General features: G+C 47.9%; 1 protein-coding gene across 10 annotated transcripts in view; it reads left to right on the plus strand.

The window, feature by feature from the left end:
* The window catches only part of PACS2 (phosphofurin acidic cluster sorting protein 2), a 77,516-nt gene that overhangs the window by 1,201 nt on the left and 58,910 nt on the right, over positions 1-17,405 (plus strand). The gene's annotated exons all lie outside the window — the stretch shown is intronic.

The raw sequence follows: 17,405 nt of genomic DNA on the forward strand, positions 1-17,405 counted from the left end.
CTTGGATGGGAATAGCTGGAGAAGCAGTCGGTGCTTTTTCATTTTGCACTAGACAAGAAAGTGTCCCTGCTGCTACCAGGGGGCAGGACTTAAATGATCTTTAAAAGGTCCTTTCCAACCAAAGCATTCTGTGGTTCCAGTGCGATTGGCACTGTCCCTGCTGTGCAGAGGACACAGTAGCACTGCTCTGGAAACAGTTCTCTCCAGTGCACCCTTTGCTACAGTAAAGCAGCTGGGTTTCCATCCCATCCAGCCTTGTACCAGTGGCTGTTAAACAAATAAAAGCCCAAACGTCCGACACTGTCAAGGACTTTTCATTCTGCATTATCATTTATGCTGATACTTGCAGATCTGCAAACGAGCTCACAACATAGCCTGCTTGTTTGCAAATCTGTGGATGACCAGAAAATGCAGTGTAAGGACACTGACCCTGCCTTGGTGGGGAGCACAAGGGCGGCTCCTGGGTGCTGGAATTGTGATGGGCAGCAGATGGGAGGCAGCTGGTTGAGGTGCCTGGAGGAGTTTGGGGAATGCAAAGCACATGTGGATATCTGGGCAGATGGGGCAGAACTGGGGTTTGAGGGGGAAAGTCTGGAATTGCTGTGAGGCAGGGGATGATGGAAGTGCTCAGATTGCCTGCCCTGAGGAATTGATGGAAGAATTGGGGCATTTGGGACCTTGTAGGACCAAAGCTTTTGGTAGAGGGAGTTTGGTGTGGCGGTGGCTCCCTCTGCTCTGGCCCTGCTGTTGCCATTACCTTTGCTTGCTCTTCCTGGGTGCCCTTTTTCCCTCAGCCAGCGGGATGAGCTCCATCCAGCTGCTGCCAGCCCTGTGAACCTGCATTTCCCCAGATGTGGAGTCTTCTGCTGGACACGGAGTGGGCAGCCCAGGGGCTGGGCACAGGCTGTGGGTGCTGGGTGGGTTTGTTAAGCCCAGGTGAGGTTTCAGGTTCTGTGGGGATGTTGGTCCTGTGGCAGGGTGAGGTGTGTGCTGGGCAAACACCAAGTTCTGCAGCAGTCAGTGCTGCTGTTTCTGACCACTGATCATCATTTCATTACGGGCTTTGCAACAGACCTTTCTGTCAGAGAAAGCAGGAGCTTGAAAACCTTCAAGTTATGCCTCTGCCTTTTAAATTCACATGGCAATGATTTTTACTATGGCACAACGACATTTAAGGTTGTTTTATCTGAAAGCAAGAGATATTTAGAATGAAGTGCTCTGCGTGGGAAGCCATATCCCAAGTGAGCTTGTTGTCCCAGCAAATGCCTGTTGGGATGCGAGGGGCGGATGTGGAGGGCCTTGCTGTGTGGTCACACACTGTGGAGCTGCCTTGGCCTCTGCTGAGATTTCCCCCAGTTCCCTTCTGGGTCTCTGCTGGCAGGACAGGCTTTCCAAGCAGAGAGGAGATTTGAGCCTGGCACAGAGTCAGAGGATTCACGGAGAGGAGCATGTGCTTGGGGAGGGAATGTCGCTTCCTTCCCTTCTCCTTTTGGTTCAGTAAATTTTAGCCCATTTCCAAGGTGTTTCTGCTACTGTGGCCTGGGGCTGGGTGGAAGCAGTGCCTGCAGTGGTCCTGCCCTGCTCTAGGTTGTGTGTGGGGTGCTTGTGTGGATGTGTTTGTGCTTCTGCTTCTACACACTCTGGTGGGTGATTTACTGAAAGTCCACTCAGCTTGGGTGGGGTGTCAGCAAAATCTGGAAGGCTGCCTTGGTGCATCCATGGAGTTTCCTTGTGTGAGAAGGCTGTGTCTAAACTTAAGGAGGAATGGTAGGGAAGAGTGGTGTCCTGCAGTTGTGTGCTTGGTGTGAAACACGAGGTGAGGTGGTGTTTTGCATTCGTTCTGGCTTCTCTCACTCCTCTGCCATCTGCAGAAGTGATTTTATGATTTATTCTTCAGCACACGTAGCTCCTGGGAGGCTTGACCATAGCATTTCTGAAATGCAGCAACTTTCTTTTAGTCATCCCAGAAATGTGACTCAAAATGTCTCACTATCTGGGCGTATCCACTGCATACCAGAAGGGAGAGATGCCTACCTTCTCCTGCTGGTTCTTTCTTCTGTGCACTGAAAGACTTTCCTTTGAGGAAGGTTACATTACATAAAGTTCTCCCTACTACCTGTAAACACTGAGAGTGATCTTGCTGCATGGCAGCAAGAGAATCAACACCTTTTCCTCTTATTGAAAAGTAGAAATAAGAATTGTGGATTTTGGTGTTGGTTTCTTTACCTTCCAATCTTTTGATCAGTCTGTGGGTGTGAATGGCAGGATGCAGTACTGTCCCATGAGGAGATAGCACCATGTGGAGGCTGTCCAGAGGAGGAGAGGTCTTGGTGGAAAGGTTTGTTGGAAGGGTCTGCTGAAGCAAGGGAAGGCAGCAATATTCCCATTTGGAGTGGGTTTTGATTCAGGCAGCCGAGTGATCCCAGCAGTGTGCTCGTGCCCCAGGCTGTGTGCTCCTCTCTCTCTGCCAGCTCCCATCTCCCTCCACTGCTCTGTGTGGCTGCCTCCTGTGGGCTGATGAGTGGCAGAGGGCTCTGTGAGCGTGGAAAGGTGGCAGCGCTGCAGATGTGTGACAGAAGGGACACAGTGAGCACTGCTGGGGCATGCAGCCACTCCAGCAGTCTGCAGGTCTGCACCCATAGCTGCTGATTCCCTCTGCTAGCAGAGTGATGAGGGGCTTTGTGTGAAGTGCACAGCTGGCTCTCCCTGTGAGGATGTGCCACAGATTCACTCAGGAGTGGAACACTTTGCCCTTTGGTGTGAAGGATGCATGCCTGCACTGGGAATGGGAGCTTCTCCTGGCCAGTGAGAGCATGTTCTGACCTGGCTTGAGCAATGCCAACTGTGCATCATGCCATCAGAGAAAGGTGAACAACTTGCTAGAGTAATAATTATGATCAGGTGGTGCTGTCTAATTGAAAACACTGATTAATTCAGGTAGGGAGAGATCTAATGTAAGTGTATCTTAACCTTCTATTCTGTTGGTATGTTAACATTTAGGGAGAGAACTCTTCCTGGTTAGGATAACTGCTGGCACATTCATTGGGAGCTGACAATAGATTTTCAGTGCATTTGGAGCTAGGAAAATGTCTAATTACTCAGATGACTAGGTACATTTCAGAAGTGCTTATTTGGAGGCTTTGTTTTGACTTTGTTTGAATAGCATGAAATGCCTAACATTTTCCCTCGAAAGGAAATGGAATACAAATGAGGGCACAGGATAGCCTTTAAAAATATCACTGAGATGATGCTGAATGTGTGAGATGCATGAGGAAAAACATCCACGACTGAGCAATGGAGATAAACTGCTGGGAGGAAAATACAGTGGGCAGAATCAACCCTTCTTCCTGGAGCTAGAACATCCTATTTCTCCTCCTTAGTCTTTGGGGAAGAGATCAAACCTGAGGGATCCCTAAGTGTTCCCCATGTAAATCCTATCCCTTTGCATGATTCTGCTGAATGTAACTTGGGTGCTTGTCTTGTTCAGTGGAAGTGTTCTGTCTAGAGGCTCAGTGGTTTATTGGAGTCAGAGTTCCAGTGAGACCTATTTTGAGTCTTTTTTTAAGGTGAAGCTTCTGCATGTCAAGCACAGCTCTGAAACAGATCCTAAAACCTCAGAGCTGCCAGCCAAAGTCTCTGGATGGGATTTTACATGGTTTTCACCTGGATGCTTTGTGCATGCCCAGTGCAGAATGCTGGGAAAGAATGAGCTGCTCTTTTGAAAGGCCTCTTTCCTCGCCTTCCACCAAGTGAGGGTGCCCAAAGCATCTTCCCCTCGTGTCCCCTGGCAGGTCTGGCCTGTGCTCCTGCAGCCCTGCTTGGCAGGAGGTGCCCCTGCAGCTGCTTGTCCAGGAAATAAAAGCTCTTGTCAAATGGAGCTGTTGATGCTCCACCTTTCATCAGCTCTGAGCGGGCGGACAATTTCTGTGGCAAGCTTGTGGCTGTATCAAATTAGCTATGAAATGATTTGCATAATAGATTAATCAACCAGCAACCAAACATCCCTCTTTTCTGCCAAGAAAAGAAAAGCAACAACTCAGCTGTTACAAGAGGCCATTATGTTCCTTGCAACCCTTAATCTTTCTCTTTTCCAAGAGCGCTCCGTGTTTTGGCCTCGCGCAGGAAGCTGGCCTGCTCGCTGCCTTCGTTTGCGTCACATCTTGGCAGCTCTTCCCAATTCTTTGGGGCCAAATTGTGCCACCGTTATGGTGACCTTCTAGGGAGGGTATTTCCTATGGAATTGGTGGCTGGCTGCCAGACGACTCTGTGTTGCCAGGTCCTCTATTAGCTTTGCCTTTCCATTGAAATTCCTCTGGGCCCCTTGAGCTCCTTCAGAATTGACCCATTTCCTTGGGAAGTCGGGGAGCAAGTCACCTCAGCACATAACTGTGAGTGGGCAGGAACTGGTCACTGTGCTTCGTTTCTCCTGTGCTTCTACCTCCATATCAGCCAGCAGTAGGGGTTTCCTAAGCTGTGCAGTCTCCTCCTGCTGCTCCAGATGTGACATCTGTGTGTCCTTGCCTGGCTGAAGGATGCCCAGTCAGTGCTGGGGGAGTTTTCAGTCCGAATGGATCCCAACGTGCAGATGATAAGAGGCTTAACTGGCTAATTGAATGTGATAGCATGAAGCTTCTCTCATGGTGAGGTTTAATTGGATTATGATACTGTACAGTGATGTGGAGCCTTGCAGGGCATGCAGCCAGCTTCACTAGGAGAGAGTGGATCCTTGCTAATCACTCATTTGTTGAAAATAATGAGTTGCCTGGAGAGCTCTGATGGGCGTGCTCCGCTTGCTGCGGCCCGTATCCCTGGAGAAGGGATCCCTAAAAATCCAGGGGCTACCACACACGTAGACCCTGTCCTTGGGGGTCAGGATCTCCAGGTGAGGCTCCTTTTGGAGCTCCTTTTGTTGGGAAAACAGATGTGTGGGCTCTGTTTGTGTGCTGGAGTCTGGAACACGTTTCCTCCTCGGGACCCAGCTCAGCCTTTCCCACTTTCTCTCTGTGCCTGTGTCGTTGTCACAAGCTGTGCCTTTCTTTTGAGGTGGCCTCCTTGTTCCTTCTCGCCTAGCAGCTGCCAGTTTGCAGCCAGGCTGCCTTCCAGCACACTTGCTTGCAGGGCAATAACTATTTTAGATCAGGAGCTCAAATGCTTCCCCTGCCCCAGTGGGAAAGCAGTTTAATTTGTAAAGTACGCAGCAAAAGTAGAACCGGGAGCCGCTTTTGTATCCTGTGAGTTTTGTTTGGTGGAGGTGCATAAAGCAAAGCTGGGGTCTGCAGGCCAGCCAGTGTTGAGGGGCTCTCCTGGCTCGGGGTATTTGTGGCAGCACCGGTGTTTTGGGTGCTTTATGCTGTTCCTGGGAGTTGTTGCACTGAAAGTAACAATGTTTGGTTTACTGATGTTTCAAAAGGGTTTCAAAGGTGCGTGATTGCTCACATCTGATTTCAGAAGAGTTGTCAAGAAAAATCGCATTTGTTCTCCTGTAAGCAGATAGATTAGCATAAAATATCAGCTTTGATGTCGTGTGAAGTGTGCTCCTCATCCATAGCCTTTGTACTGCTTTGGAGAGTTAACTGTTTGGCTCCTCAGTGTTGGGATGGGCTGGGAGATGCCCAAGGATGCTGCTGTGTGTTGTTCGGGCACCTGGGCACTGCAAGCTTTTGATTAACTTGTCCTGCTTCTTGCTGTGGCTCATCCAGACAGTCAGATAAATGTGATCACTTTGCTGTTGCTGGGAAATGGCAGCTTAGCCACTTTCCTCCCAGTGCTCTAAAGTGTGGGACCTCCCTCCCCGAGCTCTGGTTTGGTGTCACGATAAACCCGCTCCCCTCTCCTGCTTGTTTGCTTTTTTGGCAGTCAGGTGCTCTGGAGCCTGCAGGAGGAAAGTGCAAGGAAATAGCCAAGGCGGAATGTTGGTGTTTAACCAAAACCTACATAGCTCCAGGTCCTTCTGGACCTCAGGGAGGTAGTTGGTTTTGTTCTGAAAAGGAAAAAAAGGGAACAAACCCGGTGATCTAGGGTGACCTCTTTTTTTAAATTGTTTTTTTAAAGCATGCGTTGCTGGGGAGCAGTGGAGGTTTGAAGGTGGGAGGCTGTGAAGAAGCAGGGCATGAAGGGTATGCCTGTGTGTGCAGGGTGAAACATGTTCACTGCTCAACAAAGCACTTTATTTTGCTGTTTAAAATCCTCTGAAAAAGACAGTATGTGCTTTCATCAGATCCCTTTGCTCTGTTGAGCTCAATTGTTCAAAATCTTTTCCTGCTCTTTTTGTTTTTCTGCAAAGCCATTGCTGTGCAAGGGCTTGGAGGTGCTCCTCATTGCTGTTAAGTAAATATCATGTGCAGGAGAGGGATTGCTAAAGGCATCTTTACCTCTGCAGGGAGACACATGGCAGGCTGTAAATGGAGACATGGGGAGAGCATGGAGCTCATAACGTGGCTCTGGCCTGTGTTTCAGGGGTTTCTGGTGCAGGGCTCTCATTGATGGCCAGAACGAGCTGCAGCTTGCACATGTCTGGTACGTGTTTCCCAACAGGCTGCAGGCCAGATCTAGATATAGAGCAGAGAATAACCCCCATGGGGAGATTCTTAGGAAGCCTTATCTATATATAGTCCCTATAAGTCTGTCTCCCCTTTCTGCCGGCAGCACAGCCTGCCCAGGAGCGTGGTTCATGCGGACACACCCCAGCTCCCGAGAGCCGGGCGGGACCCGCGGGATCAGGGCTGCGTGTCCTGGCTCCTGCCGCGCTGGGTGGCACCGGGAATGCTCTGTGACAGCCCCAGCTGTGCTGGCAGGCTGCTGGCACGCTCCTGAGTGGCAGCACGAAGGGCAGAGGGAGCAGCTGGGGCAGGGGCTGATGGTGCTGTGCCTTCCAGCACGCTGCTCTGCTGGGCGCTCTCATTAAAGCAATGAGCTCGTAGCTTGGCACTGACTTGTCATGAAAGAGCTTGTGCAGGGTTCTCGTGCCAGTACAGTTCCCTTTGTTGCAGCTGCTTAGCAGGATGTTCTGTCACAGGGACCTGCCCGGACATTCTGCTGCTTTGGGAATGAGAAGCAATGTGCAGCGCTCAGCCCACCTGCAAAAAAAACTCAAACAAACAAAAAAACCACGAGCAGGTGTCTTAGATCAGAAGTGGGAACACACAGTGAGGTGGACAAGGTGTCCGTTCACACAGCAGTGTGGTCTCCTTTTCATTTCTGTATGCTTTCACCCTTAGGATGTCTGAGGCCATTTGCAGCCTTCCTTTCCGTTTAGTCCATGACTTTTTCCAGCTGCTGCACCACTGTATTTCCTGGCTGTCCTGGCAGCTGCTGAGTGCCAGCCATGGAGGAGCACAGCCTTCTTTCTACTGCAGAGAGTGTGCTGCCTGCTTAGCTGTTCTGCAGCACATCCTGGAATCACAGACATGAGAGTCTGGAGAGCTTTGTACCAGCTTGAAATGTCAGCAAACAGCTCCCAAGGTTCTGTTGGACCAGCTGGGGACGTGGCTTTCTCTTTGGACGCATTTGGCTTTGGGATTGTGGGCCTAGGTCTTCAGAAAGCAACACCATTTTCTACACTGGACACATGGATTTATTTCTCTTTTAGGGAGCTGGTCTGATGGTGTAGCTCCTATGAAAGTCATAGGGTTGCTGGAGGACATCTCCTCACACACGATTTTACAAATATAGCGAGATCGTTTGAGGTCACTCAGTCTTGAGTTTCTTCAGGGATTGCACACTTCAGCTGGAGGCTGTGCCAGAGCTCAATTTGATTACCTCTGGAGAGGCTCTGCTGGAAATGGGTGTCTAATCTCAGTGCAGTCCTGCAAACTTCCCAGATCCTATGTGTGCAGTGTTCACTTCAGCTTGTTGTGCATGTCCTGATTTCAGTGCTGCCTCAGCCGTGTGACTGTGGTGGTGTGTAACAGGGACAGGTCCTTGCTGTTCTCAGCAGAGCAGTTGTGGTTCCTGTTTCCCAGCATCAGGGCTCTCTTCCTGCTGTTCCATCTGTGCAGTGTGTGTTTGGGGGTGTAAGGCACAAGCATTTACCTCTTCTGCCAGGTACAGCAAGGCTCCAGCAGCTTGCTCCATGAGCAGCTCTCTCAGGTGTGTGCAGAGCTGTTGTGCTGCCCTGACACCATCCAGGGAAAGGTTAGAGGTGGCTTTTAGCTGCTCCTCCAAAGCTGGTGTGCCTTTTGTAAACTACCCACTTGGGCTGCTGCTGGCCAGCACCTTCTGCCTTGTGCCAGTGCAAGCTTTTGAGAGTTCACATGGTGAAGGGATCATCAGGGTGGAGGCTCTCTGGGGGCAGAGGTGGGCTGTGCTCAGTTGGATCAGTTCTCTGCTGTGCCTTGCATGATGGACCAAGTGGTTGTGCAGGTGGAGTCTGCAGGTGAGCATGGAGCAGGTAACTCCCTTAGCCCAGCCCTGCACCAGCTTTCTAATTCGGTGGAGTTTCTCTCCGGGCCCAGGAAATGACTTTGGATGACTGTGGGAGGAGAAGGCCAGCCCCTTGTTTAGAGGCTCTGTGCTGTAAACCCTGGGTGGTCCAAAGGCTTGTGTGTGTTCTGCAGCTCGGGGCTGCTGCTGTCAGAGCTCAGGGCGGGTCAGGCTCAGGAGATGTGTGATGGTGTTCACAGGGCTCTGAGGGTGAGGGAAGAGATGAGGATCTGACTCCATGTTTCAGAAGGCTTGATTTATTATTTTATGATATATATTACATTAAAACTGTACTAAAAGAATAGAAGAAAGGATTTCATCAGAAGGCTGGCTAAGAATAGAATAGGAAAGAATGATAACAAAGGCTTGTGGCTCAGTTCTCTGTCCGAGCCAGCTGACTGTGATTGGCCATTAATTACAAACATCCAACATGGGCCAATCAAAAATTTACCTATTGCATTCTACAGCAGCAGATAATCAATGTTTACATTTTGTTCCTGAGGCCTCTCAGCTTCTCAGGAGGAAAAATCCTAAGGAAAGGATTTTTCATAAAAGGTGTCTGTGACAGGGATGGTTGCAGTGGAGGTGGCCTTTCCCTGGCTTTGGGAGATGGGCTCTTTGCAGCGAGATTGTCAAATAGACACTTCCCAACTCGAGTGTCTGACAGTGTAACCAAAGCTACTGGAGATTGCTGGGGATGTAACTGAATCTTTCACACCGATTCTTATGCAAATTTAAACATGTGCTCCCGGCTTCTAATGGGACACCTACAAACACAGCCAGCTCCATTCAGAAATCAGCATCTGTGGAGTGGATCTTTAATTGCTCATGGCTTTATAGTCAGGCTCACAGAACTGCATCTGTGCTGGTTTCTCAGTGCTGTCCTTCCCCTGTACATCTGAAGTTTCCCTGTAGATTCTGCCCAAGGCACCTGTTGTGGTGGTTTGGTGTGTTTGTTGTTGCCACTGCCCATTGCCACACTGCTGTGGCTCAGGAGCAAATGAGCCTGAACATTTCAATGCTCTTTTCCTCGCTGATGTGTTGGGGCTCATTAGAGGTAAATTAAACGACCTTGAGGTCTGCAGAAAATAATTTGATGTACTTAACACTGTGTGCAAATCATCTTAAGTTTCTATCCAGTAAATCTATAACTGTGAATTGATAAGCCCATTAAAAAAGTATTACTTATTGGGGAAGAAAAAGTGTTATTTATTGTCTGCAAGCTCCTGATGGAGTTTCAAATTCAGGCTTGTTTTTTTTTCATGCATGTGCCACGTGGTAATGGAGCAGTTGGTCAAAACCATGTGGACTTCATTTCTTTAAAGTACAAACAGCCTAGAAATGTTTGTTTATGTACAAAATAATCTGCCAGCGACTGTAAGCATTTCCATGTTTCTGCAAGAAATGAAGGTAATTATATAATCAGCAAAGATTCATATGGCTTAACTTGTCTTCCATCTGGCATTAGTTAAATTGATGTTTTCATCTGCATGACCTTTCGGGGTGGGGAGAAATTATGAAAATGGAAAACATGGCTGAAAAAGACCTTCCTTGCACATTTTGCCCATGTAAAGGCTGGAACAGCTCCCTGACAGCTGCTGAGGGGAGCAACTCTTTCTTTCCCCTCTGCCATGGTCCGTGTTACTGGGTTGGTGTTTTATGAGCTTTGAAGTTGGTGGTTTTACTTGAATTGAGGAGCTGCCTGTCCTGTATGCAGTGCATGAAAGCATGGGCAGGCTAACTAGATTAACTACAGCAGGAAGAGCTTCCTTCTTAAAAGAAAGCTATTGTTAGAGCATCACTTATCATAAATCTATAGCACTTCTAATCCTGCCCTCCTCCTCCCATTTCCGCTCTTCCCTCTGCCTGCTGCTTCACAGTTTGCAGGGTTTGCTCGGAGTTTCTTGGGACTGTCCTGCAGCCTTTCCCCTGAGATCTCTTCCTCTCAGATGGGCAGTTTCCAGCATCAAAGGGATCCCTCCAAAAGGACCCCTTTAATGAAAATATATCTGCGTGCCTTCTCGGTGCTGGAAAGATGATATGCTGCTTTCCTGATCAAGTTGCACCCACTGCCTCAAAATGAAGGATTTGCAAGGAAAGCTGAGAACTGCAAGAACTGGATCATATATATTTCATGTTGCTAGTGGATTGTTAGGGGCTGAACTCCCTTTTATTTGCTCTTCTACCTCTTCTCTATGCTGTGCCTGAGAGTGTGCCAGAATTCAAGGTGCTCCCATTTCTTTCAGGCTGGGGGGGATCATTGTCTTCTTTCTGCCATGATTCTGCTTTATTTTGCTTAATAGACCTGAAGACCATTAGTGCAGACTTTGTCCTTGCTTCACAAATAGACTTTGGGTGTCTCCAGGTGCTTGGATAATCTTTGCCTGTTCATGTTCAGTCCCAGTGAGGATTTGAGAGAGCCACTGGCAGATTCCAAAGCAGATCAGAGGATTTTTCCCTCCCTACACGTAGCGTTCAGAAGCTCTTAGTGAGCTTCTTGCTCACTAAGACAAAACTTGGTTGGCTCCTTGGGTGGCATCCAGGGGGATGTGCCTGAGGATCAGAAGCCTAGATAGTGCTAGTTCAAGCCAGCACATGGAGCTTTTTCCAGGGAGAGAAGGGGTTTCAGAGCTGGATTTTCTCAGTTCAGCCTTCAGTCAGCATGCTCCTGTTTTTCTGACACCTAAATGGCAAGTCCTGCTGGGTGTCTTTAAAAAAAACCCATTTCTAATAAGCTTTTATTGTTCATTCAATCGTTTCCTTGTTCCAGGATCATAACCTAAATGTCCAAGTGGCTGTTTGTGTTCCTGCTGCACCTGCATTCAAGGCCAGCTTTGTGCTGCTTCCTCCTGGCTGTGCATGTGTGGAGAGCAAAGCTCAGCTCTCCTCACAGTGCTGATGCACTTGGGCCTTGTCTGGGTTTGCATTGGTTTGCTTGGCACCATTTCTCTCCTGCGGGTTCTTGTAGCTTCATTTTTGGTGTTACACAGCCCTTGGGATCCAGGGGATCTCTGCATTAGGAAAACAGCTGCACCCAGGTGCAGGAGTACAGGATCTGCTCTGGAGCTGGGTTCTTGGTAGCTTTAGCCCGACCCCACCAATGTCCCAACCCCTGCCTCCAGTGTTCTGTGGTATTTCCTTCTGCCCTGGCCTCTCTCAGCATTGCCACTGGCCCCTGCTGTGGCTTTCAGTCCCACAAGCAATGCAGAAGGGACAATAAAATGTCTTGGTGAGCATCAGTGAAGCTGTGCTGTTCTTCACAAGCCTTCTGGGGAGGCCTGGAGCGGTGCTTTGGGTTTTGTGTACTCCTATCTTGTGTACACAGCTCTTGTCAGGGGAGCAAACAGGATTCCTGCTTTGCCCTGGGCAGGTGCCTGTGTGAGGCTGCACCACAGTGAGCTCCCAGAGGAGCCTCTGGGCCCGTGGGTTTGCACATCTCTGAGGTTATTTCACTGTGCTGTGCTTTGCATCCACCAGGTTGCTGTGTTTCTGTCTAGCAGTGGTCAGATTTGCTGATGGTTTATATTTTAGCTGGGCAAAATGCCCCTTGTTGGGATTCTGGTATGTCTGTATACAGAAAAAAAATGTTGAGTGGGCTGGGAATAGCTTCCAGCAAAGTTGTATCAGTTTCTTGGAGCTCTTTTGTTTGCTAGGAATTCCTTTCTCTTCTCTCCCCCTTGGCATGGCCCTGACAGCCCACCTCTATTCTTCAAGGGCTTGCTGAGGTAGAATTCACAATTGAGTGATTGAAGTGAAATATGCACAGCTGCAAATCCATTTTTAAAATGATGCTTCATCGTTCAAGCATCTCTCTGACCAGGTTGGCAGCTTCAGTGCCCATCAGAGCGCAGTAACAAAAAGGATTTTGTTGAAAACACTTGACTTTGATTTTTACCAAGCTCTGAGAAGGTGTTGATCCCTTGCTACTTTTGAGTGCAGATAGGAAGTGTCTGGAGCAGGGGAGATCTATGCTGGGGAAATATGTTAGATGTGTCCCTGTGAAAAGGGGACATAGCTGAGTTTTCCTTTGCTCTCCCCACACTGGATTGTGGAGATCATATGACAGCTGGAGTATAATAAAAGACAAAAGTTAGAAAAATGCTGCATGCCGCAGCTTTCCTGTGCTGTCCTGTTGAATGGAGAACTTTTGCAGCTCTCTTTCCCTCTTTGGATCCATCAGATGCTTTTGTGATTCCTTGCTTTTCCTGGAGTGTAACAAAGCCCGGGGAGTGGGACTGCAGGCACACAGTATCCTGTTACAGTCACAGTGGCCCAGGGCTGCCAGAATTTCTGTGGGGCTGCCTGAATCTCAAACAAACCGAGATCCAACGTCTGTTTATCAAGAAGGTGAAAGGATTTATCAGTATCTAGGTACTTGAATCACTTTAGTGACAGAATTCAGTGTAGTTTAATGTAAACAGTTCTCTGATATCTGGAAATTCAACATTTTGTCCTGTCTCCCACAGTTCCTGACTCTTGAGCAGTGAATTGAGGCTGCTCTAGCTTTTGTTTCTCTGTTCTCTGTCCTCTGCCAGCAGACTGCTGCTGCTCCTGCTGAGTCTCCTGGGCCTATCTTGGTTCCAAAATTATCACCACATTTTCCAAGCTCTTGCATGAGTAACTTTGGGCTTTTCTCCTGCAAGTAAATTCACTCTGCATCAGCTCTCCAAGAGGACCTGCTCTGGGTGGAAGCTGATCTGTGTTTGAGGTGGCACATCTGCAAACAGAGGACCAGTCATGGGGAGCCACCTGTGTCTGCAGGTTCTTCTGATTCAGGTGTAGAAACAGAGAATGGCTTGGCAATTTGTAACTGGATGGACATTTATGTGTGATTACTTAACAAATGATACACATAACACAGCGTGTCTTTGTGAAAGGTCACTACCACTGCTTCAGTTCCAGTGTTTCCTTTCAGAGAGTTTCAAGGTGCTTGCTGTGAGGAGACCTCTGCTTCACAGGGATGGAAGTGAAGGGTCAAAATAAACAACCTGGAAGTGTAGAGGATTTACACTGGTGCTCTAGAGAGGCTGGGCTCCCCAGGATTGTGCTGGAAACATATAATGCACAGAAATACATTTCTGTTGTACGATTAGCCATAGATCCTGATGCAAAGGTTGATATGCTTGGTATTACCTGTAGTCACTGTGAAAATCAGATATTAAGTGGTGCTCTGAGTGATGAGGACAGCATAAAATCAAGGCTAAATCCCACCCTGATGTTGTGGTACTCGGCCTTGTCTCATGCCCACTGATGATCCTCAGCTGTTTGTGTGATGGAAATGCTCTCTGACAGGCTGGGTAAGTGTGCCTGGCTCCAGATGTGCCATGCCTCATCCAGCACTGCCCACAGAGTGATGCTGATATCAATTCCTTGCTCTCAGCATCACTGTCATGTTAGCATCAGCTGATTGCATCAGCAAAGGCATTAGAGAAGGTTGTCAGGGCATTGAGACTGCTCTGGCTGTGGAGTTTGGTCTCCATGAATGATCTGATGATGTGACCTTGTTCACAAATGGAGTAACTATCCCTTTCCTGCATAGGCTCCTTGGTAATCCCTCCCTGCAGTCAACCTTAATATCCTGCTGGAGAAGAGCAGCCTCTCATTCAAACTCTGCTTGTTCATGCCTCATTTACCTCAGTCTGCTTATTTTGTAGAGCATCTACAGTTTATCTTGATAAATCCAGTTTCAGTGGGAACTCACAGGCCTGATGAAAGGTTCTGGGGACTGAATGGATTATGATTGTTATAAATTGCTTTTTGTTTTATTGCTTGTATTCAACATTAAAACAATCCTAGAGGAGTCTGGAACAAGTTCTGAGCATCTTGGAGCACCCTGTGTCTTTCAATGCCCACTGTTTTGCTGGCTTACACAGGTCACACTGATGTTTTAATAAATATTCTTGGCAGGTTGAACTAGCAAGTTCAGGCACTTGGTTTGCTTTGCTGCTCCCTTATTGCTTTCAGGAATGAAATATCACCAGCAATAATGCTGAAGAACTGTAATCTCTAAATAATATTGAATCTCTGCTTGCCAGCTCAACTTCCCACTGCTGCTGAAGAGGTTTAGAGTATTAAGGAAATGCAAATGTTTTTCTGAAGCAAACCACTGTGTTCTGCCTGCCACAGCAAGTGTTTGGCACTGGGATTCTTCTGTACTTCTTTAGGAAAAGTTGTGGTTGCTTCTTTCCCTGATAAACTTGAAGGTGATGTTGGCTTTCAGAAAAGAGTGTAAACAGAGTCTGAGTTGCCAGGTTTTCTTCCTTTTTCATGAGGAACACAGAGAAATCTCAGTCATGAGGGGTTTCTACAGAGAAGAAAACAAACAGAAAACCTTGTGCTGAGTTATTTCCAAACAAGTGCTTTCTTTTTCAGTAGTGATCCTTTAAACTAGAGCACACAGAGTATATTTAGATGTAAAGAGACGTACTGTGGGGGAAGGCATTTTTCAGCTTTTGTTGAGAGACATTTTGAGATCACCTGGAGATGGGGATTTTCCCTAAATGAAGCTGCTCTTACTGAGAGGGGATCAGAAGTGGTCTAAAAAGCAGAACTATTTGCAAACCAGCTGGAGGTGCATTCCTGGCTGTCCCCCAAACCAGCTGGAGGTGCATTCCTGGCTGTCCCCCAGCCACAAGGTTGGCCTGGTGTTGCAGGTGCCTCCCCTCTCAGGGCATGGGGAGGGTTTCTTGTGGTCTTTGCCACTGCAAAATCTGCTGCTTGCTCCAGCGTAAGGTCAGCTTTAAAGCCTACAAGAGATCCCAGTTTCTGTTCATTCGTGCCTTTTTGGTGGGTTCTGCAGTTTTCAGGGCTGTGTTTGGAGAGCTGGTGTTGTGCTTGGCAGCAGGCTGGGCACTGCACCCTCTGTGAGCCTTTTCAGTCCAGTTCAGCTGCTTTTGGAGGTTAACATCCTGCTGCTGGTTGCTGCTGGAGTTCCATCCCTGGCAGCAGTGCTGGTAGTTTCACTTCTGCCATCTCACTCTTGCATCAGCTGGGGTGATGTGTTCAGCTGTTTGGCTTTCAGGCTCTCTCTAGCTCCCTCATTTCTGTCCTCTGGTGATTTCCTTCCCAGCTTATCTGTGCTCTTCTGAGCAGGCAGAGTGCAAATGAGCAAGTGCTGCCCAGAATATTTGATGGGAAAAATGCAAGGGATATGTGCTGGAGCACAGTGTAGCTTCCATCAGAGGCATTTCCTTGCAAGGAGTGCCGAGTGCTTTGGCGTTTTCAGACCTTTTTTGACCACTGTTAATATGGGAAAGCTCCTCTCAGTTTGCCTCTTCCTTTCTGGGGAGACAAATCTGAGAGGGACTGTACCTATCAGCTGCTCTACCCTCAGTGTTTTGTTGCAGTTTGAGGGCTGTTCATCAGTGTTTCCAGCAAGTTAATGCTGAATGCCCCAGCTTTAGTGGCAGGATTTAGAGTCCTTTGTGAATTATATTTAGTGCTGATGGAGGCTGCTTTGTCAGCTGTGTGTCGTTGCCATGTAAAAACCAGCACTGTTCAAATAAACTCTTCTGGGAAAGAGCCACCTTTCTTTTCTAACTGTTGTAATGTGTTTGGTTTGGAAACATCCTTTGAGTGGCCAGAGAACAAATGGGTTGCCAGAGTTGCAGTCCCAGGGGGAAGGCACCTGTGCACAGGTGAGGCAGAGCTGTGGGCTCAGAGTCAGAGTGCACAGCTGAGGTGATGTGAGCATTAATTACACGGGGTGTTTGGCACAGCTGTAGCAGTTCTAGAAATTGCCTTTTGTGGAGCTGGTGTTTCTCCTAACCTGCCTTCTTGACCTGCTGTTGAATGCATTGGGGTTCAGAGTTTCAGTTCTCCTGCCTCCTTCCCTGTTGTTCAAGTTGTTAGTTCTGTATTTTTGCACGCTGGAGAGAAATAATTTTTTCGGGGTGCTAAATAGTTCTGCTGTATTTTAGGCACAATGGGAATTGTGCAAAATGCAAAACAATTATGTTTCAAACTTTGGTAACTAATTTTGTTACTTCTTTGGTTGTCAGACCATTCATCTCTGGGGTCAGGGGAGAAGGGGGCCAACATCAAATATGGGGCACTTGAAGGAATAGTGCAGACCTTGGCTCTGAGAGTGTTGGGGTGTCTGGCTGCACATGCCTGTCTGGAAGAAGGCCAGAATGGCAGGCTGGACTGTCGCAGACATTTCTTCATAGAAATCCTTTCTTTGGGATTTCTCCTTCTTCTGGGAAGCAAAGGGCCCCAGAAGAAGAATGTAAACAATTGTTATCAGCTGTTGTGAAATGTAGCAGGTGTCCCTGTGATTGGCTCATCTTCCTTGTGTATCATTAAAGGCCAATCACAGGAGCAGCTCAGGGACAGATTCCCTGGGCAAAGAACTTTGTTATTCATTCTTTCTATTCTATTCTTGAGATAGCTGCTCTCTGCAACCTCTCTTTTTCTTCCTTTTAGTATAGTTATAATGTATTATATATCTTATATCAATAAATCAGCCTTCTGATCAAGAAACAAGATTCTCGTCCTTCTCTCACCACAGTGACCGTCTAAAGTCGCTGTAATACTGGACAGCCTGGCTGCAGTGGGAATGGCATTGGGGTCTGTGAAGTGTTCTCCTAGGCTGAAAGCAAGCCTGCCAGCAACATGCTTTGCATATCTGATTGCTGTGCTGGCTAATACCAAATGTACCATCAAAGTTCACAATGGTTTTCACTGCTTACAGCTGCTCTGCCTTTACTCTTACAGGACACTGAGTTCTCAGTAAAGAAGCAAACAGCATTTTGGTGTCTAAATTATGGCTGTGTGGCTCTCCCAGCTTGTATATGGCCAAGTTCACAAACAAAAGCCTCTTCACTGGTACTTGATGCAGCTGGTTTAAATCAAGGTTACAGAAAGTGGTTAGGAATGGTCCACCTGCCCTGGCTTTGGGTCCAGATGGGGTCAGCAAAGGAAAAATTCAAGTTCAAAACCCATCCCCAAAATTAATTTTAAAAAACTCCTACACCAGTTTTCAG

Source organism: Zonotrichia albicollis, chromosome 8 (genome assembly GCF_047830755.1).
Source record: "Zonotrichia albicollis isolate bZonAlb1 chromosome 8, bZonAlb1.hap1, whole genome shotgun sequence".
NCBI classification, from domain to species: domain Eukaryota; kingdom Metazoa; phylum Chordata; class Aves; order Passeriformes; family Passerellidae; genus Zonotrichia; species Zonotrichia albicollis.